Genomic DNA, 7719 nt, shown 5'->3' with positions numbered 1-7719 from the left:
CTTCATCGACAAATACCACCCAAAGAAATTGCAGGTTTGTCGTGTAGTTGCGCAGTTCGATGATGTTTGCCTAACTCACTTTCGTAACATTCTGAAAAGCCGAACCAAGCAACTATCTATCGATAATTTCTTTAAAAAAACTACGAAGCGAACTCGTGATGAAGAGTATGTAAGTGATTCAAAGAAAACGGCAAAGAGTGAAGCGGAAGAAAGTGAAACAAAGAAAATGGCAAAGAGTGAAGCGAAAGAAATTCAATCAATTTTAAGTGTAGAGAGTGAAAGTGATTAAAATTAATCATCAAAAAGAAAAAAAGAAAATGTAAAAAAAAATATAAAATATAAAAATAAAAAATAAAATAAGCTAAGTTATGTTAAAGTTCACTTAGTGTAAGTTAGAATAAGTTACGGTAGTGTACGTTTATGGTAGTTAACCGCTCTACCTCCTCGCCGCCCTTCCGTCTCCTCTCTGCATAGCAAGACCAACAACACCTGCGCTGGAGTTTCTAAGGTAAAGTGACGCTAAACACCCGTTTCTTATTTATCATCTTTTGCTAATTCTTCTTTTTTACATGTCTATTATCTAATTTAGTGTGCATTATTCTCATGGGAAATTATGTGTAGTAGTTTATTAAGAAGTTATCATAGGTTTTTGGGCTCAACCACGGATTAATCCTATTTCAATGTATTCTTATGGGAAAATTTGTTTCGACATCCGAACATTTTCTACATCCGAAGTTGGTTCTGGAACGGATTAAATTCGTATGTAGAGGTACCCCTGTATATATAACTATGTAAGGTAATATCTCTTCAACACTAAAAACTTCTTTTTTTTTTTAAGATACGAAGAATACGCGTCTTTTTCCATTTTTGACTCGTAGAGAGATACTATTTAACAAGTTTATTGTGTTCAGTATCATACATACGTCCAATATGCAGTATGCACATGGAGGCTACATAACAATATATTTTACATTATTAATGTCCATAAAAAAAATACCACTAATTCAACAGGATATGAGGCAAGAACAGCTCCACTACTTCGTGCTGGAAGTAACTACATTATACCTTCACCTAAGAGTAGAAAGTGAACTGCAATTAATATTCCCCTTACTTGTAGAAAGACCAAAGTCTTTGACCTTCTAGACTTGGGTAAGGAACAGTTCAAATTTATATGGGCCAATGTTTTAATTATAAGTTTGTATGTTAAACTGTTTTGGAATTGGATGGGCTATTCAATGTAGTTGAAACCCATTGGAATAATTGGTTAGGTAATGTGAGTGTGGTTATGCTAGCCAAAGTTTCATTATTTTCCTCATTTGGGAGACCATGGTTTCCCAGGAAACAATTTATGACCTATGTATTTTCAAATTAGTTTAGGTGTGATTCATTTATATCTGCTCTTAGTGCAGGGTTTATTACACTAGTTTCTTTTGCCCCACCTGACCCCAAAACTACAGTAAGTCTCCCATTGGAATCGTCAATAATTATTTTGTATTTGAAAAACATGAAACAGCAGAGTTAATGTATGCAGATGACGCGGTGATTACCGCTGAAAATGAGGAAGACTTACAGAGAAGTGTTGTAGAATGGCAGGAAACTTTGGAGAGGTGGCTTGAGAGTAAATGGTGGTAAGACTAAGGTTATGGTAAGCAGTAAGGAAAATAGGGACAGGATAGCCGTACATGAAAGTAGTGGATTGGTTATAAAACAGGTGAAAAAATTTAGTTGTGCTGCTGGCACTACATACAAACCATTTCGCTCTCTACAGTGGGGATATATTTCGGCAACAGCTGAAACTAGCCATAAGACTTATAGCAAGATGTAACTACCCACCGCTAGATAGTGGGTGGGAGTGGGGGTTTGACTGGCCATCCACCTCACACCCGCTCTGGTAACAATATGTCACTTTTCATTTCGGTTTGGTAGAGAATACGAGTGCTGTCGTTCTCTCTCTCATACTGATTAACTCTGTTACGATTAAGAGCAACTGGCCTAAAACTTGAAAACTTAACCTGTCTCTTTCAGAGTGTGTGTACATGAGATCTAGTATGGAGGTTTTTCTTGGCATAGATGGTCACCGTTGCGTCACCTTTACGTCAATTTTGGAGACAGATCCTCACGGCCTTTGTCCTGTGTGCAAGGGTCACACCTGTTCGCAGGTGTATGTATGTGATGAGTAGGGAGTGGCCTTTCTCTCTGTGGTAATGATACGGTTAGCAGTGGAAAGAGAAGGCAAAGAGGGATTCTTCATCTTTGAGGTCATCCTCAAGGCGAAGAAACCTCGCCTTCTGACTGTTGACCTGCTTTTTCCTGTCCCTGACTGCTCGATTGTTTGAGTATGAGTGGTGGCTTTTTGAGACTCGGACCACCTTACAGTTCTGAAGTCTCCATTACTTCCAGAAAAGCTGCGCCGACTTCGGCTCTAGGGGAATCTCTCTCTGCTCCTTCCTTGGGGCTTGCAGGTTCCCCATGTAAGGAATGGCTGCTAGAGGTCCTTTTGGTTGGGAACACTGAGAGAGCACACAGCTGCCTCCCCAAGGGTTGATTTTGATCCCCCCCTGAGACCCTGGATGTCATGTACTTTACTGAAAGTCTAGTGTCTCTGGCTGTAGCAACCTCAGCGTCTGCTCAGCCATTCTGCGTTTGGTCTTCTTTGGCGGACGAACGTGAGAAGATGCAGACAAGTACCCCTCAGGGTTACCCATTGGGGCATCCCTCCGGGGTGAACCCAGAAACTAACTTCGGCTATGTTCTGCTGGCAGCGCCCGATGCCGACCTTCAGCCTGGGCTTGCCCAGTGTGCTGAAGGGAAGCAGAGCACACTGCCTGGAGGTCTGCCTCCAGGTGTCGGGCAACCTTCCTGTTCGCGAGAAGGGCGCCCTTCGCCAGCTGCAGCTGGGCAGCCTTCCCATTTGCGGGAGAGCCTCCCTCCTCAAGCCCCAGGTTTTGAACAACTCCTGTTTGCGCGATAGATGATAGATAGATATATATATAGATAGATAGATAGATAGATAGATAGGTATAGTAAAGACCTCAGGTTTGTATGGTTAGGAAAAATACAAATTTATCATGTTTAAAGAATAGGGTTGATATGAATGCACCAATCAAATATAATACAGTTTCAGATAATTATTAAAGTTTAACTGTTTTTTTTTTCACAAACTTTGGTTATTAGTAATGTTCTTCCTTCAGATGTTCTTGTTAATTACACCACAGCATGGTCAAGATTAATGTTCAAAAGTGTCTGTTATCTTGATCTCTAAAGATGAAGTTGAATATGCCAGTTATTGTAATGGATAATCCTAAAAAGTGACACTTAAGTATTGAATTAAATATCAACAGTTTAGTTATGACTTGGTAAAAAAAAATTGGAGTAACGATATTTTTCTTTTCTTTCAGAAGCGTTTATTTACCTGCACATTTGAAAACCAAATAGCATTGTCGGTAAACAAAAAAAACTTTATAGTGGGCAACCTGATTCCCCTATTAATATGAGAAGGAGAGGGAAGCTAATGGAACACTGATGCCGCAAGATTGAATTATCCATATCCAAATCAAAGCTGATAAGAGGGATGGAGGCTGTAATATTTAATTGACATCAGTTTAAAGATAAGTTAAAATTTTCATTACTTAAGTTTTTCAAAAGTTGATACCTTGGTTAGGTTACAGAGAAGGTAATAAATATTTATGGAAGGTAGCTTATAGTGATGAGCATATACTACAGTATCTGAAAAAGTCCAGTATTGCTGAACTTCCCTTGAAAGTTAGACTATTCTCAAATTATATTTTGGTGAGAAGGTCATAGATTTTTTGTTATTATTATGTATTATTAGTTTGTTCCTTAACCAAAATACAAACCACGCTATTTACATTGGGTTTACCTTTTAGCGCAGCTGAAATGACGAGCCAATAGTTTTAACAAGGGTTAATTACCCCCGCGCTAGTTAGCGGGGGGTAGGGGAAGGGTAGCTTGCTACCCCTCCCCCCCCCCCCACACACACCGGTGACTTGCTTCACTTCACTTTTGGCTCGGCGATGAACAGACGCGTCTGTCCATCGTCCTCGTTGACAGCCTTTAATCTTTTTTCTGCTTTTTCTTTACTACAGCTTGTGTGCGTGTTTGAAGTTGGCTGCCTTATATTATCTTTGCTATGCGTACGTGCCCTGGTGTTGCCGGCCGCCCTTGTGGGACCTTTATGTCGGCCTTGGATACGGATCCTCACACCCTTTGTCCTCAGTGTCGGGGCCGACGGTGTGACCAGGAAAACATGTGTAGTGAGTGTAGGGAGTGGTCTGCCTCCCAGTGGGAGAGGTTTGGTCGCCGGCGTAAGAAGAAGTCCAAGAGAGACCGTTCTCCTTCGGGGGTTGCCTTGAAGGAGGAAGGTTCTCGGGACTCTTCTTTCGCCGCCCAAACCTCCTCCGAAGCTCCCCCTCGTCCGGCTCCTAAGGAGAGTCGGCCGAGTGGTAGCGCAGGCCATAGTTCTGTTTCCCGACCTTGGGTGGGGGGAGAGGGTGTCGCCTCCCATAGCGGGGTGGTTCCCCCTCCTCCTCCGGGGGAGGTTGTTGATAATTCATTGTCTAATGATGATCTCTTACAGATTTGGGCTTCCCTGGGAGGGCTTGCCCTCCAGAGTTGCCTTGATTGACCTTGTCTCGTTGGGGGCCGCCGTTAAGCAGTCGCCGGTGGTAAGCAGAGGTAGACCCTCTGTCTATCGTCGACGTCGTGGTGGCAGAGGCCTCCGACGTGGCAGGCCAATCCTCTGCAGGTGCAGTGGAGGATGATGGTGCTGACGGCTCTCCTCCCCCTTCCGGACATCCTTCGAAGGGGGAAGTGAGTCCTACGGGCTCTTCTGCTGTTCAGCTTCCCTCTAAGGGAAGTGCTTTGACTGAGACTCCACTTCGGAGGACTGATGGTCCTGATGATCTTCCCCGTGGCCGCCTTCGCCATAAGGCTCACCGTCCGCTGCGTCTCAAGGGCCTCCCTTCCCCTTATAAGAGGGTTAAGAGGCGCCTTTTTGGATCCTCTTCTCCGAAGGGGACTCTCCTCGTCGTACTCAGCCTACAGCTCCTGCTCCTTTGGATCTCTCTGCAGACCGTTCTCCTACTCCTGCTAGAACTTCACCTTCTGGGGAACTCGTCACCCGACGGGCAACGGTCCCTTCGGGGCAAAGGGATTCTTCCCTTTCACGTGCAGTGTTAGCGCACAGGCGCTCTCCTGCTCGTCAGCGCTCTCCTGCTCGTCAGCATTCTCCTGCTCGTCAGCGCTCTCCTGCTCGTCAGCGCTCTCCGGCTCATCACTGCTCTCCTGCTCGTCAATGATCTCCTGCTCGTCAGCTCTCACCTGTTCGCCGGCGCTCTCCTGATATTCGCCCTCCTCGTCAGCGTTCTCCGGAGGACATCCTACATCCTGTGGTTCCTGAAGAGCGCTTAGCGTGCCAGCATTCTCCTGCTCGCCCTTCTGCAGTGTTAGCGCACAGGCGCTCTCCTGCTCGTCAGCGCTCTTCTGAGCGTCAACGCTCTCCAGTTCGTCAGCGCTCTTTTGAGGATCATCGCCCGCCTGCTCGCCAGCGCTCCCCTGTGGTCTCTGATCATCCTGCAGTCCCTGTTGGACACCCTGCACGCCATCAGTCTCCTGAGCTTTCTCGCGATCCTCATCCTGTGTCTACGCAACATCGTCCGCGTTCTCCAGCGCGTGTTTCAAAAGCACATGTTCGCCCACGCGCCTACGATCCTCCTGTTCCTGTTCGTGAACACGCCGCGCCACCTGTTCCTTCACAGGATCTCATGCGTCGCCCCCTTACTCGCCAGCGATCACCTGCTCGCCAGTGTTCACAGACGATCCTAGTATCGCCTGTTCGTCAGCGTTCTCCTACGCGTCAACGATCACCTGTTTATCGGCGATCTCCGGACCGCCCGCGTGATTTACAACCTGCGCGCACGTGTTCTCCTACGCGTCGTCGACTGGAGGTTCGGGAAGGACATGGTTTGCCATGTACTAGCTCGCCATGGCGCGATCATTCATCTGCGTGTCCTGCGCGCTATCGCTCGCCAGCGCGTCACCATGCGACAACGTGCCATCGCTCACCTGCGCGTCAGCGTTCGCCAGCTCACCACTGATCGCCTGCTGATCTACGCCGCCAGCGACCTTCCTCGCCCACGCGGCAACGTGTTCCCTCGCCATCGTGCCAACGCATTCGTTCGCCGACTTTGCCACGCGCTCGTTCTCCTGTAGACCCTCGAGCCCACTCGCCTGCGCGCCCGCGCAACCACTCGCCTGCGCGCCCGCGCAACCGCTCGCCTGCGCGCCCGCGCAACCGCGCGACCGCTCGCCTGCGCGCCCGCGCGATCACTCGCCCGCGCGACCGCTCGCCTGCGTGCCCACGCGATCATCCGCCTGCGCGACCGCTCGCCCTCGCGCGACCATCGTTCGGCGCGAATTTCGCAGCCAGTGGTAGCAGCAGGAGCGCGTGTTCCTAGACAGCGCTCGGGATCGCCCCCATCCAAACGCAGGACTGTAGTGCAGGACAAGGAAGACACTGCGGAGAGGTTAGTGCATCGTTCTTCCCCTCCTTCTTTTCAGGCAGGTACTGTGGTGTCCACTCCAAAGGATCGCCCGATCCCTTTCCCTCCAGCGAAGATTTCGGACTCTGTGTCCGTGGAGCAACAGACTTGGTTTGGTCCTCTGATGCGAGCGTTAGTGAGGGTGATGAAACCAGCACTCGTTGATCAGGGCAACAAACCAACGGCTGCCGCTGAAGAGAAAGAGAGGAGTGGACTTCGTGGTGACTTCCCCCAGGGCGAAGTTGGTTCCCAAGAGGTCTGTCGTGAAGCTCCCTTCTCCTGCTCGAGTGCTTTCTCCTTCTCCCGTGGACGAAGCCTTTCCGTCCTCGGGTGAGTCCAGTGAAGCGGTAGTCTTTCCCTTGGCACCAAGGGGGGAGACTTCGTTTCATGGAGGAGAGTCGTCTCGCGAGGAAGGGGCTCCTCGAACCTCTTTGTTGGGATCCTGTATCCCTCCCAGGAGGGAATCCAAAGACTCCAAAACCGTCCCGAAATCATCTTTGAGGATTCGCCAGGAACCTGCGGCTCCCCGGGGAACGTCCACGCTTCACCCCAGGAAGAGATTCCGGGGACAGGAGACTTAGCTGCCAGCCCGCAAGGAGGAGATCAGCAGGAATCCGAACATGCCTTCTGGCAGGTCCTGAGCCTGATAAGGCAACTTAACGGGCTTATGGACCCCGAGATCGCCCCCCATGAAGGCAGGGACACTATCTTAGATGAAGTGTTTGACGTTCAGAAGGCCCCTAAGTCTAGTGCGGCTCTGTCCTGGTCTCGGGGTCTGAAGAGTGCTAGAGCTAGGGCCAACGCTCAGCTCGCGATTCTTGCCTCCTCCAGTCGTTCCTCTGCCGGGAACAAGCTCATCCCTCCTCCTCGTCTCCAGCAGAGGAGGTATTTTGAGATATTGGGTGAGTCCAGCCTCGCTCTTCCCCTCCATCACTCCGTGGAGGAGCTGGCGAAGGGAGTTCCCCTTGAGAAGCTCTCTGCCAGGCAGGTGTCGTTCTCGGCGGCAGAGATCCTTAGCCATGAAAAGGTCGCTAAGTGTGCCATGCAGGCCACTTCGTGGCTGGACTTCTGGCTAGGAACTCTGGGCATCCTATTGCGCTCGGAGGATTTGTCCAAGGAGACCAATAGGAAGGCCCTGGAGACCTACTTACTCTCGGGC

The sequence above is a fragment of the Palaemon carinicauda genome, chromosome 11, assembly GCF_036898095.1.
Source record: "Palaemon carinicauda isolate YSFRI2023 chromosome 11, ASM3689809v2, whole genome shotgun sequence".
Taxonomy (NCBI): Eukaryota; Metazoa; Arthropoda; class Malacostraca; order Decapoda; family Palaemonidae; genus Palaemon; species Palaemon carinicauda.
This window is presented reverse-complemented; position numbering follows the sequence as displayed.